This window comes from Daucus carota, chromosome 2 (assembly GCF_001625215.2).
Source record: "Daucus carota subsp. sativus chromosome 2, DH1 v3.0, whole genome shotgun sequence".
NCBI classification, from domain to species: domain Eukaryota; kingdom Viridiplantae; phylum Streptophyta; class Magnoliopsida; order Apiales; family Apiaceae; genus Daucus; species Daucus carota.
In genome coordinates, this window is record NC_030382.2 from 5,372,262 (window position 1) to 5,398,570 (window position 26,309).

The following is a 26,309-nucleotide window of genomic DNA, read 5'->3' on the forward strand; positions in this document are numbered from 1 at the left end:
CAAGAAATGATCTTCTTCAAAAAAATTCTTTAGTGCAACCTTTTTTCCTGTGATGAAAAATATACTAGTAATGTATTGTACCTCTTTTTATGGACTTCGCAAAGGAGTCATAGTGACAAAGAATTGTTATCATATTAGACATTACTTGCACAACAAATCAAATATAGAGTGTTATTATAGTAAAAAAAAATTGTCATAATGTTATACCTTATCTTTGTTGCAAGGGTTTTTCCGATATAGCAATAAATATTTGATAAAATCCGCATGTATATTCTTGAGATATAACACAAACTAATTATAGGGTGATAATTTTGGAAAAAGGTAGTAATTTTTCGTTCTTAAAAAAAATCTTAATTTAAACTTAATATTCTTTTCTTTTGACAATTACAAATAACTGGAACAAGTTTTTTATACTAATTGTATCCTAAATTTTAAAATGAGATTACAAAATAGTTTAACTATATATCATAACATAGTTTATCAATAAATTTCTCATGCTAAGAATTTGCTCAAAAATAATATTTGATCTTTTGATTATTTTATGGAGGAACCATATTTTACTTGGATAGTTTAAGTTTGGTTAGAGAAACAATATTTAATGAATTATTTATATTTTTTTATGCTAGGTGGACTGTTAGGTGGGCTTTTAGTTGTGAACGTGTGTTTTCTCAAGCACATAGATAATATAACTATTTTGTCTCCATGTAATATAGTAGGCCTATTATAGTAGGCCCATTAGGGTACTAATTATAATAAATATATATAAGAAGAAATATATCCTAGTTGTGTCTAGCCACCACGATCTTTCAGCTATATTCAATAATCGCAAGCTTGTTCCTCTTCATTTGGCTGCTGCTCGAAAGGAGATTGCTGCTGCTTGAAAGGAGATTAATCTTCTGCTATACATTCACAGGTATTCATAATCTAATTATAGTATACCACTTAATTTATATATTTGATAATTTTGTTTGAGTTCCATATCATTGATATTAAAATTGATTTACTCATCTATGTGAATTTAATGTGTCTTAGACCAGATTAATAGTATTGTAAATAATTTATGAACGGGAATGATTTCTTAGCTTATTCTACCAACGATCTCCATTTAAATATTATTGGCTTCTATAGTGCCTCTTTAGTATATATTACCTCATGGGAAAATATGCATTTTTTGCTCCCATCAACTAGCTGGTCTTGCTAAAATTAAAAACTAAATTGTATGGTATGAGGCTATAATTAACTGTATATTAAATCCCCTATTTAGGTATCATGTGTTTAGTACTATTTAGGTATTATATGTTCACTAGGCTCTTAATGAAGTATGAAGAAAAACATTAAATTCTTAGCAATATTCTTTTTATAATACCGTATTATAATAGCTAGTAGTCCACAGAAGTGTCAAGTATCTTATTAATTATTTATTTCTTAGAGCATTTTATCATTTAGTGATTATACACCAATATGTCTTTCTCCTTGTCCAAGGCTTAAAGTGCTTAACACCATCATCATGTGATATGTCATACCGACAACATGAAGGAGTCGTAAATTCATGTATTTTTATTAAGAGAATATTTTCACTAATGTTTTCTTATACCCGTGTATATGCTCATCATTTTCATGAGATCATCTCATAAATACCGTATTATCGTAAAATATAATATAAATAATAAACAAAATTATATGTCAAATTATGGCTTGAACTTAATTGAAAAGATTATGATAAGAGTTGGTTGTAAGCCAAAAAGGTCAGGTGTCTTACTAATTTGATGTACTAGTTATCTATTCAATCTAAAATTGCTACATATTTAAAATCCCAATTTAGTATGGTAAGGTTTGAACCAATATTAATATATTCGCTCAAGTACAATTAAAGTTACCTTTTTATGGGTTGAGTTGATGCATGTTGTTGATATAAATAATGATCATAATAGACTTTTCTTTTAACATCTTAGATTTGGAAAAATTGTATATGTGAGCACTCTTTGGTTATGATCTCAATATTTTGTGTTCCCTCTTATTTCTTGTATTCTCAAAATTTATTTGTTTCTTGTAATTTCATAATTTGGTATGTAACACAAACTTACTAGACAGATAGGCACACATGATCCAGTGTAGAAGAATGAATTTTCAGGATATGAACTTCTTTCTAAAGCAACTCCCTCATATAATCTAATATCATAAAAAATTGTGAACATACTCATAGATAATTACTTCAACAAATTACGAGTTATGCTTTCAACCTAAGAGCAAGTCCAACAATTTAACTATATGAGCTCCTAAGCTCAAGTATAGTGAATGTGAAATAAAATACTGCTCCAACAATGTGACAGGGATTCCCTAAATCCGTGTAACACTAGTTAGGTCATATTTTCTTGGTAATGAGTAATCATTCCCTATTTCATTTTTTCGAAAAAAATTCAATTTCACGGGGTCCATGCAGGAGACAACGAGGCAGTTGTTACACCATTCGTGTAGAGAGCCTCCACAACAAGGAGGGGACGATCAACCATCCACTCTCAAGATTCATATTGATCAATCGATCTCAGCACACTTCGCCAGCTCCCTCCCCGTGCCCTCTAGCGCTCCTGTCCAGAGCGAAGAGTGGGCGAAAAAGGGCCGCCGAAGCTATTTGTTGTTTTTGGCGGATGGCTTACTACTAGGTTGGATCGGATGTCAACCAAGATCCTCAATCGCCACACTTTGGCTAGATTCAAAATTGGCCAGAGGTTCGATATGAGGAAAGAGTTTCTTTGCAACCCCTTTCTAGTGTGGAACATGGTTTTCAAGTGGTTTTAGATATGGAGGAGTACTTAGGGGTGCCAACAACTATCTTATCTTTATCAATAGAATTATGAATAAAAGTTTCCATGAGCAATAAGTATCAGATATCCCCTTATTTTCTAATAAAAAGTTTGATCCGTTTTACCGAGAAAGTCTACGGTTCGAGTCCGTATATTCCTAGAGCACTGAAAAATGAAAACAAAATAAATTGTATGAATTGTATAATTGGAATGTCCCCATTCTAGTTTGTTGCTTGAAATAGAATTTCTTATTTAGAAGTGAAATGTCTCAAAAAAATAAAAATAGTGGTCAGGAAGGTTATAATAGCCAAAATCATTGGAATTGTTAGTTTATACATTGGAAAAAAGCTTTGTTATTAATACACTAGGAAAGGGGAATAACAGAAAGAAAGGAAATCTATTAGTTATTCGTCAAAGTTTCATTTATTCAATGACCATAATTAGGCCGAGAAATATAGCTCGGAGAAAAAAAATCTTTAAGCAATTTATTTTATTTTTTGAATGGTCTTTAACCTCATTTATATCTCTTTCTATACTATTGAACCTACTAATTTATATATCTGAGGTCATTTATCCCCACTATATATTTTTAAGGATCTTTCACCTTTAAATTGCAATCACACCCCTCTTAATTAATTGCCAAATACTTAAAATGATTCCTTGCTAAAAAAGAAGAAATTTTCTCTTCTCTTCTTATTCAAAACTTATGGTCATTTTAACTTTATTTTCACACTTATTTGATCACCAAAATTATGTTGGTTGTCTAATATATGGTGCTAAACTCTAGCTAGCTTCTTTTCACATGTGTGATGGATATTAATTATATTAAATCCACTATCTACGTGTTAGCATGTGGTGTGAGCATAGAAGATAGGATTCCCTGTATATGAATCTGAGACGATTTTTACCAACTATTCTCTTGGTCCCATCTAAATATTTATATTTGGATGGGACTTGGAAATTAAGAACATGAGTAAAATTATGGATGAAAGTAAGCAAAATGTGTATAGTGATGGGACAATTTTATATTTAATGCGTAAACTAAATATGTTGGATGTAAGTGCTATGGAAATTACTAGGTACCCAAAAATTGTTCCCAAATACTTTTCCCAAATGCTAGTTTGCTGTGTTTGATTAGTTCCACTTAGGTTAAAAATAATGGACCCTATATGCACATAAACAACCAGATTAAAGGAGTTCCATGTCATTTACTAAACTAATACGGGACAAGATTTGAGATAAATAATATTATATTTTTTATATTATAAAGATTACTATTTTTGATAAGTTTTGTAATATAAAAAATCGAAATAGATAATTGTTTAGGAGATATATGGGCCGAGTACTATTTATTTATCCGATATTTCTTAGACATATGCGTGGTGTGCAGGGTGTTGTATCATGGAGAAGAATAACCCCGAAAATACGGTTTCCAGACGTACAGTGGTGCCCAGAAAGATCAACTCCATCTACATCGATTTTAGCGGTTACCAAATGAAGCAAGTTGGTGGAAACAATCATAATAATCTACCAAGCAGGTGACCCATTAAACTTAAGTACTTTGCGTCTTCTTTCAAACTTCAGTGCAATGTGCATCTTTGGTGACTTGGCACAAGCTCAGCTTGGTTCATGATCTTTTAACTAAGTTAATGTAGCAATTAGAATGGACATATATGACCAGAAAAAATTGAAAAAAAAACATATGTGCAGGAATGATTCCGGGCAATTCTCAAAATCTGGAGAGGATGGCCATGGTATAAAGTCAAATGAGAATTGTATGGAGCATAGTTCTCGTAAAAAGGCAAAAGGAAGAGATGATCTGGCTGGTTTTAGTTTGAGGTGAACTTTCTATTACCTATAGGTCATATTACTAATATTGTGTTTCGTTAGGAAAAATGAAACACAATGTAATCGAATGATTAAAAGTAAATGAAAATAATAGGTGTAGAAGGGAATTTGAAAAACATTTAGTGAGTGCAAAATTGATATAGAGAGATTTGAGAAAAAAATTTAGTATAGCAAGATTATGGTTTATGAAATGAAATGGAGGGATCAATAAAATTGATAAACTTACTTTAACATAGTTCAAATTTTATGGCATTTATTTCAAATTCATTCACCTCATCCAAACACATCATAAGATCTCAAATACGCTCAAATGAGGGAAACAATAAGGATATATTATTATGCAGATATATTTTTTAAATAGTGTCAAAAGTTTTAGTTTGGGAGGAACTTTCTATTGTTTGCACATCATCTTATTTATCTTATCTAGTTTGGGAGGAACTTTCTATTGGAATGAAATTTGAACTATATGTAATGCACAATTGTTTATATATTTCCTTCCTTCCTCCATTCTTGACATATTATACTAGAGATCACACCTTCTCAATTGATGAAGGAATGCTTCATTATCTGCCATAAACTTGATCAGATATATACATTGGATAGAGACCCTGTCTAATTAAATTTGCTGATGTTAAACCACCAGCACTACTTTATTTAACATTCTCAAGTGACGCAGAGAATATGTTGCTGAGAAGACTCGAAAGCAATATGAAGAACGCGGCGAGGTCCTTCCATTACAACCAAATTCAAGTGTAGTTGCGGCCAACAAATCACCAATTAAGAATGCGACGGTCACCACTGGTACATGATTTTAAAGTTTTTCCCGACACTAACTTTAGCTTCACATATTATGTATATATTGAGAGAGAAACCACAGACTCACCCCCCCTCATACACATACACATACTTGTAAGATGCTTTGTGTATAATTAGGCCCACTATATGACAATTTTTTAATTTGTTTATTTCTACTAATATTTTACGTTGTAATTAGGAGTTGCTGATGAGGATCAACCCTTGGAAGATAACACATTGGAGGTTTCCTTGAGTAAAGCATTAGGTGAAGTCGTAAAAGGTTAGTTGATAGTTGATACTATCATGTAGATTTTTTGCGAGCTCTCACATTTCTTTATAGCCATTTATCCTCTTTGTTTGAGGCTTTCTTGAATAAGTAATTTCAGAAGAAAATAATGTGATGACTGATGTCCCCGACGATGATTCTGCTGCCAAGAAAGGTTTGGTTGTACAAAAACGACAGATTCGTCCACGAAAATTGCAGAAGACTATACTGGTGTCTGAACTTTATGGGATAACAAAGTCTATTGGGGAAACCGATGGTGTAGCAGGTCTTGTGGCCCGTGACTTGCTACGAGTAGCACCTTCAGGACATTTTCCGTCATCACAGGGTCCACTGGTAGAGGAGGAACTACTGTCTCAAGATCAAGATCCATCAAATGATATGCCAAATCTTCGACACACCACCACATTTCAGGTTGTCAATGTGGTTGAGGACTTGGACTTTGGAGAAGAAAACAATACTGATATACGCGTCAGGAGGAGGCGGAGGTAGGCTTAAAAAAGTGGTAAGCTCTTTTACACATATAGGCCTATATAATTGAATTGATTACTTGTTATATACTTAGCAATAATTTCTTCATTCAATTAATGTAAAGAGAAAAAACTATAATTTCTTTATACATACCAAGTATTAATTGTGTTTAATACTAGAATTCGACCGTTCATCAATCAAATTCCATGGAAAACAAACGTGAGTGGAAAAAGAGTTAATTGTATTTCGCATGCTTATGCTTGGGCCTAAAAATACTTTAGTATGCGAACTTTTAGAAATTGCATATCGCAACCCATTGGTTATTTTATGTGCTTCATTCTGCACCCCTTCGGTCAAAACTTTAATGCCTCAATTGCCATATACAATTTCCAAATATGAAGAGAAGTTCAATTTATCATTTCTTTCAAAGCCTGAACATATCTTTCAACAAAGCACCTGCGCAACTAGCTTTCATATTGTCATGTGCATTTAGTTGGTGCAGGTTAATTCTCTTCATATTTGGGGAAGTTGATGTGAAATGTTCGAGAAAACAAATCAAACTTTTAATCTGTACATTATTATTATAAAGATTTAATATGTTTGTCATGTTGAATATTGAGAAATTTGGTATCTTGCAATTATTTGTTAGAAGTGGTGCTAATGTCTAGCATTTGCGTTTTTGTTTTTAGGTCTGGATCAGTGATGGAGCTGTGGGAAAAGAAGTCATAACCAGGCTCGGGAAACTTGTGCTAAACCGGTGGCACTGTTGTTCATTACCGTGTAAGACTATATAAATTTGTGATGTTAGATGACCTAGATCTCTTGGATTTCGGGTTTGGTGGTAAAACTGAGGATATTTGTCTTTGCATGTTGAAAGACCGTGCAAAATTTTAAAATTTCAGCAATTACACTCAAAAAATTCAAAAATTTATACAAACATGAGAAGATTCGTGAACGAATATATATATCCCTTTGTGGTTAATTTGTTTATTAGATTTAATAATTTACTTATCATTAGTCATACAATATAAAATAATATTATTATTTAAAGTTGTTTAATACAATGTTGTAAACGTATTACTATTTATAAGTTATTTATTATTTCAGATTTTTATATTACCAAAAATTATGATTCACAAGTATATAATATATTTCAAATATAATATAACTAAAATAGTAGGATATAATTCAGTTAAGAACACTGTTTCAATTAGAATAGAATTGGTTTTAAATGAAAACAATAATGAATAGAATAATATTTTCAAGATAGGCAAATTCGGAGTGTAATCAATTATCGAAACAACCTTTGTTGTTCAAATTTTATAATTCCAACATTTCTATGAAACTTTCAAACTTATCATTTTTAAGACTTCCTTCATCAGAATAATAATTTTTTGAAAATATTTAATAAGATGATGCATTTCCATCATTAATTGGACGATACGGGTGATCAACCACATAAAGTCTTGGTTCCGAATTCTGGACATAAAGTCTTCCCCGTTGCGAAATTGGCGCTCATGATAGGCATCTAATTGGCCTCCACAACTATACTACTCTTTAGTCTCTTATGCTAAGCACATTATTCAAAATCTTTGTTATTAACTTCACATTCTTTATTTGTCATCTGAATATAGTTTTACAATCCCAATCAAGAAAATCTGCAAAACTATCTAAGCTATCACCACAATGAATTTGAATTTCCAAAATTCAATATTTGAGTAGAGCAGAAAAGATCGGGCTTATATTTCAAACTCTAATCTGGTTACTCACCTGAAAGCTTCAACCATCTTAACAAAGACTAGTAAATATATTATATTTTTATAATAACTAAATTCTATATATCTTTTATTTAATAAAATGAAAATAATATACATAATTCAAAATTTCATTAACTAGTTATAAAAAATTAAAATGATATTTTTTATTTAGATATTACTGATAAAAAAAACCTCAATATCAAAAGAAATAAAAAAATAAAAAAATACATTTGGAACCACCTTTCTACGACTGATTTTCATAGCTAATTGATGACGTGAAGCTTTCTGCTACGACATTTGGTCACTAATATCCCTAGTCGCAGATGTAATGCGACAAAATCTTCTTCTTTTTTTTTGGGGGAGGGGGATATTATAGCAACGGCTTTTAGCAACCACGTGCGGTTGTTGATACTATGATGATATGGCACTTTTAGAGACCGCGTTCGGTCGCTAACTTCCTTCTAACTTCTACTTCACTTGTTTACTTTAAGCAATAATCACTTATTTTAAACTCAGCCAAACGACCCCTATCACAAATTAGGAGTATGAGCCGATAAAAAAGAGAAGGGAAAATAGATTTTTTCGCCATGCAACTTATTGTGTATTTAGAAACTTACCACTAAATTATGATTTCTTTTTCTTTTTGTCACTAATGTTAAGTTTGGATTTTTTTTTGGTCACTAACGTTAGGTTCGGATTTGATTATTAACACTATGTTATTCTTTTTAGCATTATTATAATTATAGTAGTATATAATTAATTATAGTAGTATTGTGCAATATTATGGTGATGTGTCTATATCTTTATAAGTAGCACTCCATATGTGCCCGAGGTAGTTTATGTTGGAGGACGAGATTTTGACACACATTTTAAGGCTTCTAAAAGATTTAGTCTCATAAATTATTTTAATTTTTTTTTTGAATAAAAATTTAGTGATTGGATTTTTATTAAAAAAAATCTCAAAATTAGGTTATGGAACTATGTTTTATAAGAAGGGAACCTCAAAATACATACCAAGCAAGAAGAAAAACTATAAATAAATGAGATCGACCGAGGGAGTAATAATAAGATAAATGAGTGGTAAAATTTGGAAGAATTATAATTAGAATTCTAAAAATTCATTAAATCATCAATCTGAAATCAATGACTTGAAACAATTTATCATTTACAATCAATTCTCAAGTAAAACTGAGTCAAGTGATACTATATTTTTGTGGAATTCAACCACCAATTTAGATATCATATAAACCTAAAATCAAGGTTAAGAAATTCTATAATTTTCTATTATCTATATTTGTTATAGTATTCATCCTTATTTTTGTACAATAGTATAAAAATTTAAGATGACATCTAACCTTGAATTTTATTGAGTAAAGCACCAGAAAAATTCATCAAAGGTAGTTTGTGATGACTTGGATTTTCAAAAATTATTTTATTATTTTTATTCATGATTTTTCAAGAAAAATGAGGAATGAAATTCAAAATTTTATTCAGTTTGATAATTTTAAAAAATATTTATTTTAATTTATTTCAATAAAATACTGGTTTTAAATTATTTTTGTTTTAGTCGCACCAAATGCAGACCCTGGGATTTGAGGGATGTCGGATTTGAGGGATTGCATAAATTTAAAAAACTCAACACAAATTATGAAATTAAATATTTTAAAAATTTTCAAGTTCAAATAAATTAAAATGAAAAGAACTTTTCTACATATTATATAATATCATATTAAGATAAGAAATATCAAAAATACTATAATTATATCTATATAATTTTTTTATTTTTTTATTAAATTATAATGATGTTAATTATGACCACTATGAGGTTAAGATGTGACCCCAAATTTCCTAGAACATTTTAAAAACCTAAGATAAATATTAATAAAAGAAATAAAGTTGACAACTAAAATATGAGGATTGCATGCCTATTATAATATTGAAAACAACCTGTTTACTTAGGGTTACCATAAACTTAATCTATGTTATTAGCTAAAACCCTTGACAAGAAGCCAAATTAATAACCAAATATTTGAATAAGATACAACAACTTAAAAAAAACTGATTCTGACCACCACTCGCTCCAGAATAGTCCAAAAAATACTCTACCTGGTTCTCAAAGTGGAACCTAAACAATTGACCATTTTCAATCCTACCAGGAACCGCAACAACTATAACTCGAATAGTAGGATATCGAATAGTAGGATATAATTGAGTTATGAAGAGTGTTTCAATTACAATAAAATTGGTTTCAAATTAAAACAATAATGAATAAAATATTTTCTAGATACACAAATTCAGGGTGTGATTAATTATCAAAAACTTTTAAATTCAACCTTTATGTGAAAATTTCCAACTTATCGTTTTAAACCTTATTTGCCTTAGAATAATATTTTTCTTATATTATTTAATAATACAATGCATTTCCATAATTAATTGAACTAGGTAAAGACTTGGTCCCCGATCCTAACATAAAGTCTTCCCGGTTCAAAATTGGGCTCCTTAGACATCTAATTGGCCTCAACAGTCTGGCCTCTAACTATATTATTCAAAATATTTAATATTAACTATATATTCTTTCTTTTTCATTCTAAAATACTTTCAAAACGAACTTTATGAAAGTCTGAATATAACTATAAAATATAACTATAAAATCCACAATACGTCTCGAAAAAATCAACAAAGCTATCAAAGCCATTAGCAGAATGAACTTGAATTTTTAAGATTCAATATTTAAGTAGAGGACAGAAGATGAGGCTTATATTTCAAACTCAGATCTCATTACTAACCTGAAAACTTTAACCATCTCTATAAAGACTAGAGAATTGTGTGGAGCATAGAGACCCTGTCTAATTAAATTTGCTGATGTTAAACCACCAGCACTACTTTATTTAACATTCTCAAGTGACGCAGAGAATATGTTGCTGAGAAGACTCGAAAGCAATATGAAGAACGCGGTGAGGTCCTTCCATTACAACCGAATTCAAGTGTAGTTGCCGCCAACAAATCACCAATTAAGAATGCGACGGTCACCACTGGTACATGATTTTAAAGTTTTTCCCGACACTAACTTTAGCTTCACATATTATGTATATATTCAGAGAGAAACCACAGACTCACCCCCCTCATACACATACACATACTTGTCAGATGCTTTGTGTATAATTAGGCCTACTATATGACAATTTTGTAATTTGTTTATTTCTACTAATATTTTACGTTGTAATTAGGAGTTGCTGATGAGCATCAACCCTTGGAAGATAACACATTGGAGGTTTCCTTGAGTAAAGCATTAGGTGAAGTCGTCAAAGGTAGTTGATAGTTGATACTATCATGTAGATTTTTTGCAAGCTCTCACATTTCTTTGTAGCAATTTATCCTCTTTGTTTGAGGCTTTCTTGAATATGTAATTTCAGAAGAAAATAATGTGATGACTGATGTCCCCGACGATGATTCTGCTGCCAAGAAAGGTTTGGTTGTACAAAAATGACAGATTCGTCCACAAAAACTGCAGAAGACTATGCTAGTGTCTGAACTTTATGGGATAACAAAGTCTATTGGGGAAACCGATGGTGTAGCAGGTCTTGTGGCCCGTGACTTGCTACGAGTAGCACCTTCAGGACATTCTCCGTCATCACAGGGTCCACTGATAGAGGAGGAACTACTGTCTCAAGATCAAGATCCATCGATATGCCAAATCTTCGACGCACCACCACATTTCAGGTTGTCAATGTGGTTGAGGACTTGGACTTTAAAGAAGAAAGCAGTACTGATATACGCTTCAGGAGGAGGCGGAGGTAGGCTTAAAAAAGTGGTAAGCTCTTTTACACATATAGGCCTATATAATTAAATTGATTACTTGTTATATACTTAGCAATAATTTCTTCATTCAATTAATGTAAAGAAAAAACTATAATTTCTTTATACATACCAAGTATTAATTGTGTTTAATACTAGAATTCGACCATTCATCAATCAAATTCAATGGAAAACAAACGTGAGTGGAAAAAGAGTTAATTGTATATCGCATGCTTATGCTTGGGCCCAAAAACACTTTAGTATGCAAACTTTTAGAAATTGCATATCGCAACCCATTGGTTATTTTAGGTGCTTCATTCTCACCCCTTCCGTCAAAACTTAACGGTTCTTTAATGCCTCAATTGCCATATACAATTTCCAAATATGAAGAGAAGTTCACTTTATCATTTCGTGGAAAGCCTGACCATATCTTTCAACAAAGCACCTGCGAAGCTAGCTTTCATCTTGTCATGTGCATTTAGATAGGAAATGTTGGAGAAAACACATCAAACTTTTAACCTGTACATTATTGTTGTAAAGATTTAATATGTTTGTCATGTTGAATATTAAGAAATTTGGTATCTTGAAATTATTTGTTAGAAGTGGCGCTTATGATAGGCATCTAATTTGCCTCAACAACTATACTACTCTCTAGTCTCTTATGCTAAGCACATTATTCAAAATCTTTGTTATTAACTTCACATTCTTTATTTTCCATCTGAATATAGTTTTAAAATCCACGGTACCCAAAAGAAAATCAGCAAAGCTATCTAAGCTATCACCAGAATGAATTCGAATTTCTAAAATACAATATTTGAGTAGAGCAGAAAAGATGGGGCTTATATTTCAAACTCTAATCTGGTTACTCACCTGAAAGCTTTAACCATCTTAACAAAGACTAGTAAATATATTATATTTTTATAATAACTAAATTCTATATATCTTTTATTTAATAAAATGAAAATAATATAGATAATTCAAAATTTCATTAACTAGTAATCAAAAAAAATTATTTTTTATTAAGATATTACTGATAAAAAAACCTCAGTATCAAAAGAAATAAAAAAATAAAAAATTACATTTGCAACCACCTTCTGCAACTGATTTTCATAGCTAATTGATGACGTTGAGCTAATATTCCTGGTCGCAGATGTAATACGACAAAATCTTCTTCTTCTTTTTTGTTTGGGGGGAGGGGATATTATAGCAACGGCTTTTAGCAACCACGTGCGGTTACTGATAACATGGTGATATGGCACTTTTAGAGACCAACAATTATTGTGTATTTAGAAACTTACCACTAAATTATAATTTCTTTTTCTTTTTGTCACTAATGTTACGTTTGGATTTTTTTTTTTAACTAACGTTAGGCAGATTTGATTATTAACACCATGTTATTCTTTTTAGCATTATTATAATTATAGTAGTATATAATTAATTATAGTAGTATTCTGCAATATTATGGTGATGTGTCTATATCTTTATAAGTAGCACTCCATATGTGCCCTAGGTAGTTTATCTTGGAGGACGAGAGTTTGACACACAATGGTAATATTGATCGCTAATATGAAATTACTCACGAGGAAGTCAGTTCTATAAAGACTAAGTTTGCTCATATGAAGGCTCATTCTTGAACAAAAGAGGCTTGTTAGGCCTCTAATTCAAAGGATGGAGAAATTCGAAAAATCTCAGGTAGAATTGAAAACGGAGCTGATAGAGGTATAATTATCGGTTGAGCTTTAGTTGATATCCTACTTGGTGATGATGCCAAAATGGGGGAGCTAGTACAAAAATCCAAATGCAATCCTAAGAATATATTTCCTAGAAAAGATAAATGCAGGTGATGTGGGAAATAAGGGCAAAACATCTGGTAGAAATTAGGATGGAGACTTGATTGGCTCTAGAAAAACTTAAGACAAGCTTAACGTAAAAGGATAAAGGACTAGTGGAAGAGGGAGGACACCAAGTCATAAGGACCAAACTTGGATTCTAGCTGAAGAAGTTCTAATGCTTACACAAAATATTCTTTCATATATACACCGTTACCATATATAGGCACGGCCCTCTTAAATGATGATAATAATTTGTTGTTATTTTTTGAGTTAAACATATTGATTAGGCCAACTATGTGACAATTTTGGTAGTTTGTTTATTTCTACTAATTAATTATACGTTGTAATCAGGAGTTGCTGATGAAAATCAACCCATGGAAGAGGACGGTTTGGAAATTTCCTCAAGGACTCTTTCCTTGAGTAAAGCACGAGAAAAATTCATCAAAGCTGTAGTTTGTGACGACTTGAATTTTCGAAAATTATTTTATTATTTTTATTCATGATTTATCAAGAAAAATGAGGAATGGCATTCAAAATTTTATTCAGTTTGGTAATTTTCAAAAATATTTATTTTTACTTTATTTCAATAAAATACTAGTTTTAAATTATTTTTGTTTTAGTCGCACCAAATCCAGACCCTCGAATTGAGGGATGTCGGATTTGAGGGATTGCATAAATTTAGAAAACTCAACACAAATTATAAAATTAAATATTTTAAAAATTTTCATGTTCAAATAAATTAAAATGAAAAGAACTTTTCTACATATTATATAATATCATATTAAGATAAGAAATATCAAAAACACTATAAACATATCTATATATTTTTTTTATTTTTTTTACTAAATTAGAATGATGTTAATTATGACCACTATAAGGTTAAAATCTGACGACAAAATTCCTAAAAATTTTAAAAACCTAAGATAAATATTAATAAAAGAAATAAATTGACAACTAAAATATGAGGATTGCATGCATATTATAAAATTGAAAACAACCTGTTTACTTAGGGTTACCATAAACTTAATCTATGTTATTAGCTAAAAACCTGACAAGAAGCCAAATTAATAACCAAATATTTAAATAAGATACAAAAACTTTAAAAAAAACTTATTTTAACCACCACTCGCTCCACAATAGTCGAAAAAATACTCTACCTGGTCCTCAAAGTGGAACCTAACCAATTGACCATTTTCAATCCTACCCGGAACGGTTATAAATAATAAGAAAAGATAGCTCAGCAAGTATAACTCGAATAGATATAATTGAGTTATGAGGAGTGTTTCAATTACAATAAAATTGGTTTCCACTAAAAAGAATAATGAATAGAATATTTTCAAGATACACAAATTCACGGTGTGATCAATTATCAAAAATTTTAAATTCAACCTTTATGTGGAAATTTCCAACTTATCATTTTTAAAACTTATTTTCCTTAGAATAATATTTTTATTAAATTATTTAATAATACAATGCATTTCCATAATTAATTGAACAATACAGATGGTCAGCTAGGTAAAGACTTGGTCCCCGATCCTAACATAAAGTCTTCCCTGGTTCAAAATTGGGGCTCCTAATAGACATCTAATTGGCCTCAACAGTCTAATCTCTAACTACATTATTCAAAATATTTATTATTAACTTTATATGCTTTCTTTTTCATTCTAAAATACTTTCAAACCAACTTTATGAAAGTCTGAATATAACTATAAAATCCACAATACGGCTCAAAAAAATCAACAAAGCTATCTAAGCCATTAGCAGAATGAACTTGAATTTTTAAGATTCCATATTTAAGTAGAGGACATAAGATGAGGCTTATATTCAAACTCAGATCTCGTTACTAACCTGAAAACTTTAACCATCTCTATAAAGACTAGTAAATTTACTATATTTAAAAATATGTAAATTCTATATATCTTTTATTTAATAAAATAAAAATAATATAAATAAATCAAAATTTCATTAACCGGTAATATAAAATAAAATAATATTTTATTATTAAGATATAACTGATCACCTTTTGACTGATTTCTGTAGCTAATTGATGGCATGAAGTGTTCTGGAATGACATTTGGTCGCTAATAAACTAGTCGCAGATGTGGTGCGACAAAATCTTTTTTTTTTTTTGCAGGGGAGGGGATCGACGACTTTTAACAACCAAGTGCAGTCGCTAATTCTATGGTGATATGGCACTTTTAGCAAAAAGGTTTGGTCACAACAAAGGGGTAGTCACTAAAAGACTTGGCGCCAATTTTCTCATCATTTTTTTGAGAAAATATTTCAGTGTGACGAATTAGCGATGGCGGTCCATTGCCATTGGGGTATTAGAGACAATGATATTTGTCATCGTGGATAGCGCCGATGTTCCGATTTAGCGACATCCTTGTGATCGCTAATAATATTGGTCGCTGATGGGCCCGTTTCTTGTAGTGTCTCTTCACACTACATATGAAATTATTGAGGAGGAAGTCATCTCTTTAACTTATGGTCATGTTTATTGAAAAAATGGAACATAAATTTAGCTTGGTACTATTTGTTTGTAGGAGAAACAATTTTCATTGAATTGGATCAATTGGGCTTTTTGTTGTCCATACATATTGACTCCCAATTGCAATTATATGTACTATACGGCCTTTTGAAAAATGATAGGCCCATTAATTCAATAACAATAATCATCATATATAAAAAGAAGATAATCGTAATTAGTGTAGCGGCCGCAGACAGCCGACACAAAATATCAAAATCTTTAATCTCATCAATCGGCGGCTACATTCAATTACTTGACACGCGATTAAACAATCTGGTTTGCATTCAGAGGTAATTATCTTTGTGTTAATAGTATATCATTGAATATACATCTGATATATCTATCTAGACACACACATACACACACATATATGTTAATTTTGTATGAGATGCCTAATCCATGTTGTTTCATAAGATTCGTTGAGCGTCGAAGGACCAAGGTATCGTTCAACTCATATCATCTTAATTACCCCATTAAATTAGGTGTTTTCTATCTACCATGTCTTTGATATTCGGATTAATTTACTCATTTATGTGAATTTAGTTTGTTTTACTTCAGATCTATACTCTTGTAAATGAACTAAGAGATCAAATGATTTTTAAACTTATTTTACTCAGTGATATATATTGTGACATGTCTTTTACTTTTTTAGCATGTTAAAATATTTTAGCATGTGATTTTTAAACTTGTTTTAATACAAGCACAATATATTCTTTCATATAGATGACGTACAACCGTAATCATAGGCAGTTCCCTCCTCGATGAAATTAACAATTTTTTGTTGCATTTTAAGTTAAACATATTGACTTCCCGTAAAGTAGGTGTCAAACTGATAATTTGAATACGGATATGTGTGTAATCGTATCCAGATGCGAATATGAAAATTCATATTCATATCCGGATCCGAATATGATATTTTTTAGAGGATAATATTTGAATCCGGATCCGACGGTTACTATCCAGATACGGATAATATCCGGATCTGAATCTGATTTTTCATCAAAACTTTATTTTTATAAAAAAAATAATTTGTAAAAAATGAGTTAAGAATTAAAGTTATTGAAATAACACCTAGAGGGGGGTGATAGGTGTAATTAGCTACCAACGTCAGTTTTAAACTTTTACTGGATATTTCAGCTTACTGTTTTGCAATTATAGCAGGCAGATATCAAAACAATAAAGAGCAGAAAAGTAAATCAGACACAAGCTATTTTAGCCAGGTTCGACCCCTATATCTAATGGTCTACGTCCTGATCCTTTACCAACTCTGTAAGAGAATATATTATTACTTAAAATCAAACAATTACAAAATAATAATATATCTTCCCTTTACCCAGTCACTAAAACAGCTTGCTGTTATCCCTTTAACCTTGAGCAACTTGCAACTAGCTTCCCACTGAATTCTCCAAGCAACTCGTTCCTTGAACCTCTGAATTCGTGAGCTTCCTCTCCTTGAATTCCTTCGTTCCTGAACCCTTTGCACTTGAGAATCAATGTAACTAATTACCTAGCTCTTCCCGTTCTAATCCACTAAGAACCGTTGCTAGTTTCAGTGACTAATCACAATAATCAATTACAAGAAGAATGATTACAACTCAAAAGTATTCTCTAAATAATATATAATAGCAGTGAACAATTCAAGCTCGAAGTTTAGAGAAAGATTGATGCTTTTCAAAGTGAGTTGATTGCTTATATGAAAAACACATGAGCCATATATATATTGAAATAATATAATGGCTAGATATCTGAATTTCTCCATCAACGTTCTTGTGTGAACGTTGTTCTCAACGTATCATATGCAAAACTATAGGAGTTTAGGGTTTGAATAACGTTTAAAAATCAGCTCCTATAATTTAGGGATAAGATAAAAGTTGTTAAGTGAAAAGATTTTGAATTCTTCCCAAGTTCTTCCTATATTTAGAATTTTTTTTATTAATTTTAAATGAGCTTAAAACGTTCACTAAAACTATATACTAAACAGAGAATTTACAATATATAAGTCTTAACCCTTGTATAAATCTTGAGTTCAAAATCCGGGTAGAACACTGCTTCTGTCCAGACTCTATTAAGCTTGCTGTTATCACATAACAGCTTGCTGTTTTTAACTCCTGCAAAACTGAATTAGCAAATACAAATTGGCAGGCTAAAGCAAGCAATAACAAAATAGTAGGCTATTATAATAAAGCAGCTTGCTGAAGTGTGATCATCAAAACTTGTAATTTATCGTTATTAAAGACGGTTTATATTTATTCAAATATTAATTTTATTTATCTTCTAATATAAACTTGTTATCTTTAAAATATTAAACTCAAAGTATATTATGATATATGTCTATAATATTTTACAATTATATAAAATTTATCTAAATATATTATTGTATGAATACATATATTAATACACACATAATAAAGTTAGTGAACTTATATTAAAAATATATATAGTATCTAAAAAACATATATATTTAATTTCAGATTCGAATGTTATAGGATATACGAATATACCTATATCCGTCTCCGTATTTGACATTGTCGGATTCAGATGCGGATAATATCCGTTTGATCTCACATACGAATAATATACGCTTTATCGTGAATACGAATTTTTTGGACTTTTTTGAAAGCCTCACCGTAAAGTTATCTAGCATGTTTCAACTAAAATGGATTCTACAACTCCACCTTTTTTACTTATATTTAAATTCATCCTTATAATTTGGTACATGCTAGAATCATCTCCTCATCTTTAAATAATCACCATTGTTCACAAGAGCTTGGAATATGAAATGGTTTGATAAGATTAGAATGAATCTGTCATGAACAAAATGACAGTCAAGTGTAAAATATTTTGTTTTGGGACGGAAAATCGGATCAACAGCTATATCTAATGCGGCTTGATTGTCACTAAGCAATAAAAGTGGAGAGTTTGGTGATATTATAGTTTGGATATCAAAAGTGTGAGCCCTGATAGTTCACAGGCAGTGTCAGCAATAGCACCGAGCTCAACCTTCACACTTGAATGTGATACGACCTTTTGTTTACTTGAGTGTCTGAACCAGAGAACAACCGAGCATCACAAACATACCAGTATTACTCCTAAGCATGTCATTTAAGTCGAGAGTGGAGCCCCAATCACTATTGCAAAAGGCCTCTAAATTTAAAAAAGAACTAGAAGTAATAGATATGCTAATTTTCCAACCACAATCTAGACGCGTTTTGAGACCGTAGATAGACTTTATCAACAAGCAAACAAAACCACTAGGATACAATGGATGACCTTCCGATAATGCCTTGTAAACCTCTTCAAGTAAACCACCATGAAAAAAGGCATTGTTAATATCTAACCGGTGGATATCCCATTGTTTAACAACACAAATAGTTAAAAGAGTCTGGACAGTAGCCATTTTAGTAATGGGAGAAAATGTATAATAGTAATCTTGTGCTTTAATTTGAGTGTTGCCTTGAGCTACCAAACGAGCTCTAAATTTGTCTATATAACCATCGGCCAAATACAGAACTTTGGAGAACCACTTATATCCCATAATCATTTTGCTAGGAGGTGATGGAACAACCTTCCAAGTCTTATTTTTTTTCTAAAGCACTCAATTTTTTGTTCATGGCTTCATTATAAATAAATGGCTTATAAATAGTTGTTTAACTGTTTGCTGACAACACAACGAAAACAGATGTAGGAGGGGAGTAATGAGAAAAATTGTATTTGTCATCATCAATAGGACATGTTAAAAGAATGGTGTTTGCTTGCAAAGAAGACTGGCCGGTAGCAGGATGGAAAGGCTGATCTGGAGTGATATAATCTTTCATCGATGTGTTTGTAAAGGAGGATGATGAAGTTGTGTTGGAGAAGTAGTTGATGAAGTAGGAGAAAATGTGGTAGTAGGTATGGTAATGAGAAGCTTATAGAAGAAGTGGTAGGGAAGGTCTATATGGATCTTTTTGGGATTTAGACCGAAATTGTTGATGATTATCCTGGCAAGGTGACCATTATTGCCAAAGATGGTGTTGGAGCAGAATCATGAGACTGAATCTGTTTTTTTTTTCTTGCTTGAGGAACATAAAAGCCTGATTAATAGACGACCAATGATTCATCGTGAGTAGCTGACCACGAACTGCGGTGTGGCTTGAATGAAGACCTATGAGAACTGAGTTAAACGAGTCCTCTCAAGATGCATAGCCCCAATCTCTAGAAGAAGCACATGTGCACTTAACAGGAGACTACAAAGCTTGAAGTTCATCTTAAAATCTTCTGAATTTATGAAAGTAAACCTCAACTCAGTCATTCCCTAGCTCGAGCTTCAGAAGAACTCGCTGAGTTTCATAAAATTTTTCACTACTAACTGCAGAAAATTATTGAGCGAGTTCATTCTAGATAGCATAAGCACTATCTATAAAATGCATACTGTTCCTGATATCATCGGAGACCGTGTTCAAGATCTTGGTAATTACAATATGATTGACGCGTTTCCATGGTGCATGTAAAGGTGATGTGTCAACTAGGAAAGGGAAACTCACAGTGACAATGACAAGCTTATCTTTAGCAGACAAGGCGATTTGCATTGAACATTTCCAAGAAGCATAATTCTCAGATCCTACTAATTTCTTGGAAATCAAGATCAAATCAGGATGATCATTATAATGAAGATATAGCGGATGTGAATTGTTTTCAATAGAGTGAGAATAGATTCTGGATGTGTTATCAGCATAAAGTGTGTGTTGATACAAGCAGTGTTGTTTTTGTTTGGTGAGAGATTAACCATATCAGAGAGATTACGCAGGACAATGTTAGCATAAGACATTTAAGTGAAGTACAAATCCTAACAAATGAACTCAGTCGCGATCAAAACATAATCGCAATGACAGAGAAAACATAAGAACATCAAGAACAAGCTGATCACAAAGAACACAAGAAACAGTGATTGTAACATTAATAAGCTACTAGTTTGAGCTGACTATAATAAGTTCAAGACTTTTAACTATAATCTTTTCCCTTGATTCATCATCAAATCATATGTGGATTATAACATTGATCTCAAACTTCATATTTGTTTGTAAGATGTGATTTATTAAATCCCCTGTCTAAATATTACTTGCTCACTTTTTCAAGTTCTTTATTAAGGATAAGAAGAAATATAGTCTATCTCTTCACAATATTTCTTTTTATAAGAAGGTTCATGATATGGACTAAATTACATATCCTGTATTCTTAGATTTATATATTTCTATACATATGCGTAATGTGTAGTCTGGTGACATCTTGGGTAATATGATGTTGCAGGTATTCATCTCTGACATGGATGGCAATAAACCAGGAAATATTGTTTCCCCTGCTGGAAGTCGTAATTCCAGACCGATAGTTGCACCCACGAGGATCAACAACATCTACATTAATTTCACCTGTTATAAAATACAGCAAGTTGGTGGAAACCATGGCAACAATCTACCAAAAAGGTGATGACCTTTAAACTTAAACATTTTGCTGTCTTTTCTCCAACTATCAGTTAATTGTGCATCTGCAGTCACTTGGCGCGTGCTCACATTGCTTCATGATCTTTAATTAAGTAATCGAAACAATGAGAAAGGATGTCGAGGAAATATGAAAAACAATACTTGTGTGCAGGAATACCTCAAGGGAACTCGAAAATTTATTAAAGGACAATGCTGATAAGCAGGAAAGAAGGAAATCTCAGGTGGAAGAATCTAAGAAAAAGGAAAATGAAAGAAACAATGGAGCTGGCTTTAATCTGAGGTAAACTTTCTATTTTTAATTTATCTTCTCCATCTGGTACTAAGAGCTGGAAAAGGCTAAAAGTGATGGAAACATGAAGGATATATTATGCACATACCTGATCACTTATTATGAAACTGTTGTCATATCACACATTTAGCAAAAAATATACTATCGATTTCTATTTGAAAATTAAAAGAAATAAAAATATGAGGTGGCAGTAGTGAAGCTTTCCATAATAGTATTTGAAAGTACTGTCTGAAGAGCATTCGAATGATATGCCAACATTTCAGGTTGTCAATGTGGTTGAGGACTTGGACACAGAACAAGCAGAAGGCACTGGTATATGCATCAGGAAGAGGCGTAAACAAGCTTCAGCAAAATGGTAATCTCTTTTGCTCTTCTTATTCTTTGAAATTAATGTAAAATATGTGCAGAAAACAACATCGAGCTTAATCTGTCTATTTACCACATAAATTTTCCGCCTATTTCGTCATAATTAATAGCATTTACAACTGTCTTAAGTTTAGTCACATGGACCCACTGCTCAATTTATCAATAGTGATTTAAATATACACTTTTGGTTTCTGCACTTCTCGTTCATTATTCTAGCATGCTAAATTATATATAAAAAATCATGCCCATACAATACAACTAGAGCTCCATCCAAATCCAATTGCAAGCAATAATAGATTAGATAAAAGACTAAAATTTATATATAAAAAAGGTTAGTCATTACTGATTGGTAAAGTTTCAATTACTGGTTAGAGGTTTAAACCAAAGGATTTCGTTTGGTTTGGACCTCAGTCCTTAAAATGTGTAGACTATGTTTTGTTTTGCTTTTATTTTTGTTTTCGTGATGAAATATCATTGCCTTTTTTTTATAAAAATGTTTTGTTAGTCGTCGATAATGTAGAATATTTAGTTGTAATCTGCTAATTTTTGTCAGTGATATGACACTTTGTGTCACGTTGTCTAGAAGAAAGATGCTTTCTTATCAGACATTAAAGTTTTATTATCTAAATGTCCCCGGTCATCTTCCAAGTCCGATGGTTAGATGATAAGCTTTCTTGAATGACATGAACTCCTCCGTCAAGATCTTCTTGTCGAAGCTACTCGTTGAGATTTATTCTCATTTCCAAAAAAAGGCTAGTCATTGGTGCCAAAATTCCGGCGTAATCTTTGTTTGACTGTTTTACGAAGTTCAACCACCTATTTACTGTTAATTAACCCTTGATCACCGGACTATCTTAGATCTTACATTAGGTGGTGGCTGGGTTTCACGATCTTCAGATTCCGGACTCTAATCCCTGTTTCCGTCCCCATCTTTATCATTGTTACCATCATCTACAGCGGGGGCCTTCCCCTGTACATAGAAGAAAAGACGATTAAAAGTCATAAGCGGTAAATAATACAGTATCCTTTCATTCTCACAAGAAACTTCTTGGCTTTGTTTTTATCGATCAAACAATCAATAATTCTGATGCAACAACATTCATATTAAAAGTAGCTCTAAGGCATATTTATAAAGCTGTAATAATTATTATTGTTGCTTTTCTAAAGGAACATAAACAAATCATTCTCATTTATTCTTGTTTTTAAACAGCTATAATTAAATAATTAAGTGAGCTTACGACGCGTAGTTGAGACGGAACGTAAACCATTTTATTTCATTTTGTTTTGTATTTTAGCTAAATATGTTAACTTATGGCGATTTAGTTACGACGGAAAAATAAAAATATCATTCTCATTTATTTTCCATTTTTAAACAGCTATAATTAAATAATACATAACCGGTGTATACCTCTATTTACTTCGATAAGGTAAGAATCGTGTGAATTGACCCTACGATGATGATATGAGTTCAAAATCCTTTGTCTTGTATGTCCTTTGTTATTGATTATGTATTTATGGTTTGATTTTTGTGATTCATTATAACTAGATATAAAAGGCTTTATATTAAGCTTTTTATATCATCTGTTTAACTTATTGTGTTCCTATTGATGGAGGTGCATAGTTGATGGGTTTTTTTTATCGTATATTGTGATTTTTTTGTCGTTAATTAAAAATTGTGTCATTTCAGTTGACTTTGTTTCTCCATTTTTCTTCTCCATCTTTATTTTCTCCCTTCGTGCGGATCTTGTGTCTTTTATTTGGGTTTTCTTTTCGGTCATTGAAGTTTTATTGACTAAATTTTTAGGGCCATCTCGCATGACCTTTAGTTAATCAATTGATTTGTGTTAATCAATTGATTTGTATTAATCAATCAAAAGATACAACAACATTTTTTCTGTTATAACGACTCTGTCCTTCTACATCGTATACATCCATCTATGAGTAAACTCCAAGTTGAATTGTAGGCTTGCCACCTTTCCTTTCAAAAAATAATCGCTAGAAATAATAGTACTAATGGTTATTTTATTTGTCTTCTTGATTTATTCTGATCAATTTGAACAACATAATAGTTCCCAATATATTTCTACATGTCGATCGACAACATTACTTCACGACAACTAATTTGACTTGTCGATAAGTTCAGTTCACGACAACTAATATTGACTTATCGACATCTCCACTTCATGATAGGATAAATGGACTTCGCTACAAGTGACGTCGCGATATCATATTATGAGTTTGCTATATTAGACATCACGGTAACAATCCTAAACTTTGTGGGAGATGACATCACCGTAGACTGGAGAGATTCTGCGATAGACATCCTGATAGGATTCGAACACTTGTCGATATCTTGAGTTTGTGATAAACAAAACTAGAGTTCTCGACCATATAATGCATCTTTACTTGTCGTTGAAGACAGGTAATGCATCTGTTACTTGTCGATAACTTACGTAAATTTCTTCGCTTCACAAAATTTATTCACTCCAACATTATTATTGAATCTTGAGACATGACCAAGAAATGATCTTCTTCAAAAAAATTGTTTAGTGCAACCTTTTTTCCTGTGATGAAAAATATACTAGTAATGTATTCTACCTCTTTTTATGGACTTCGCAAAGGAGTCATAGTGACAAAGAATTGTTATCATATTAGACATTACTTGCACAACAAATCAAATATAGAGATGTTATTATAGTAAAAAAAAATTGTCATAATGTTATACCTTATCTTTGTGCAAGGATTTCTCCGATATAGCAATAAATATTTGATATAAATCCGCATGTATATTCTTGAGATATAACACAAACTAATTATAGGGTGATAATTTTGGAAAAAGGTAGTAATTTTTCGTGCTTAAAAGAAAATCTTAATTTAAACTTAATATTCTTTTCTTTTTGACAATTACAAATAACTGGAACAAGTTTTTTTATACTAATTGTATACTAAAATTTTAAAATGAGATTACAAAATAGTTTAACTATATATCATAACATAGTTTATCAATAAATTTCTCATGCTAAGAATTTGCTCAAAATAAATATTTGATCTTTTGATTATTTATGGAGGAACCATATTTTACTTAGATAGTTTAAGTTTGGTTAGAGAAACAATATTTAATGAATTATTTATATTTTTTTATGCTAGGTGGGCTGTTAGGTGGGCTTTTAGTTGTGAACGTGTGTTTTCTCAAGCAATAGATAATATACTATTTTGTCTCCATGTAATATAGTGGCCCATTATAGTAGGCCCATTAGGGTACTAATTATAATAAATATATATAAGAAGAAAGATAATCCTAGTTGTGTCTAGCCACCACGATCTTTCAGCTATATTCAATAATCGCAAGCTTGTCCTCTTCATTTGGCTGCTGCTCGAAAGGAGATTGCTGCTCCTTGAAAGGAGATTAAATCTTCTACTATACATTCACAGGTATTCATAATCTAATTATAGTATACCACTTAATTTATATTTGATAATTTTGTGTGAGTTCTTCATTTTGAATCAGCCATTTCATTGATATTAAAATTGATTTACTCATCTATGTGAATTTAATGTGTCTTAGACCAGATTATAGTATTGTAAATAATTTATGAACCGGAATGATTTTCTTAGCTTATTCTACCACGATCTACATTTAAATATTTGGCTTCTATAGTGCCTCTTTAGTATATATTACCTCATGGGAAAATATGCATTTTTTGCTCCCATCAACTGGCTGGTCTAGCTAAAATTAAAAACTAAATTGATTGTATGCGGCTATAATTACTGTATATTAAATCCCCTATTTAGGTATCATGTGTTTAGTACTAGTTAGGTATTATATGTTCACTAGGCTCTTAATGAAGTATGAAGAAAAACATTAAATTCTAGCAATACTCTTTTTATAATACCGTATTATAATAGTAGTCCACAGAAGTGTCAAGTATCTTATTAATTATTTATTTCTTAGAGCATTTATCATTTAGTGATTATCACCAATATGTCTTTCTCCTTGTCCAAGGCTTTAAAGTGCTTGACACCATCATCATGTGGATATGTGGGGGACAATGAAGGAGTCGGGAA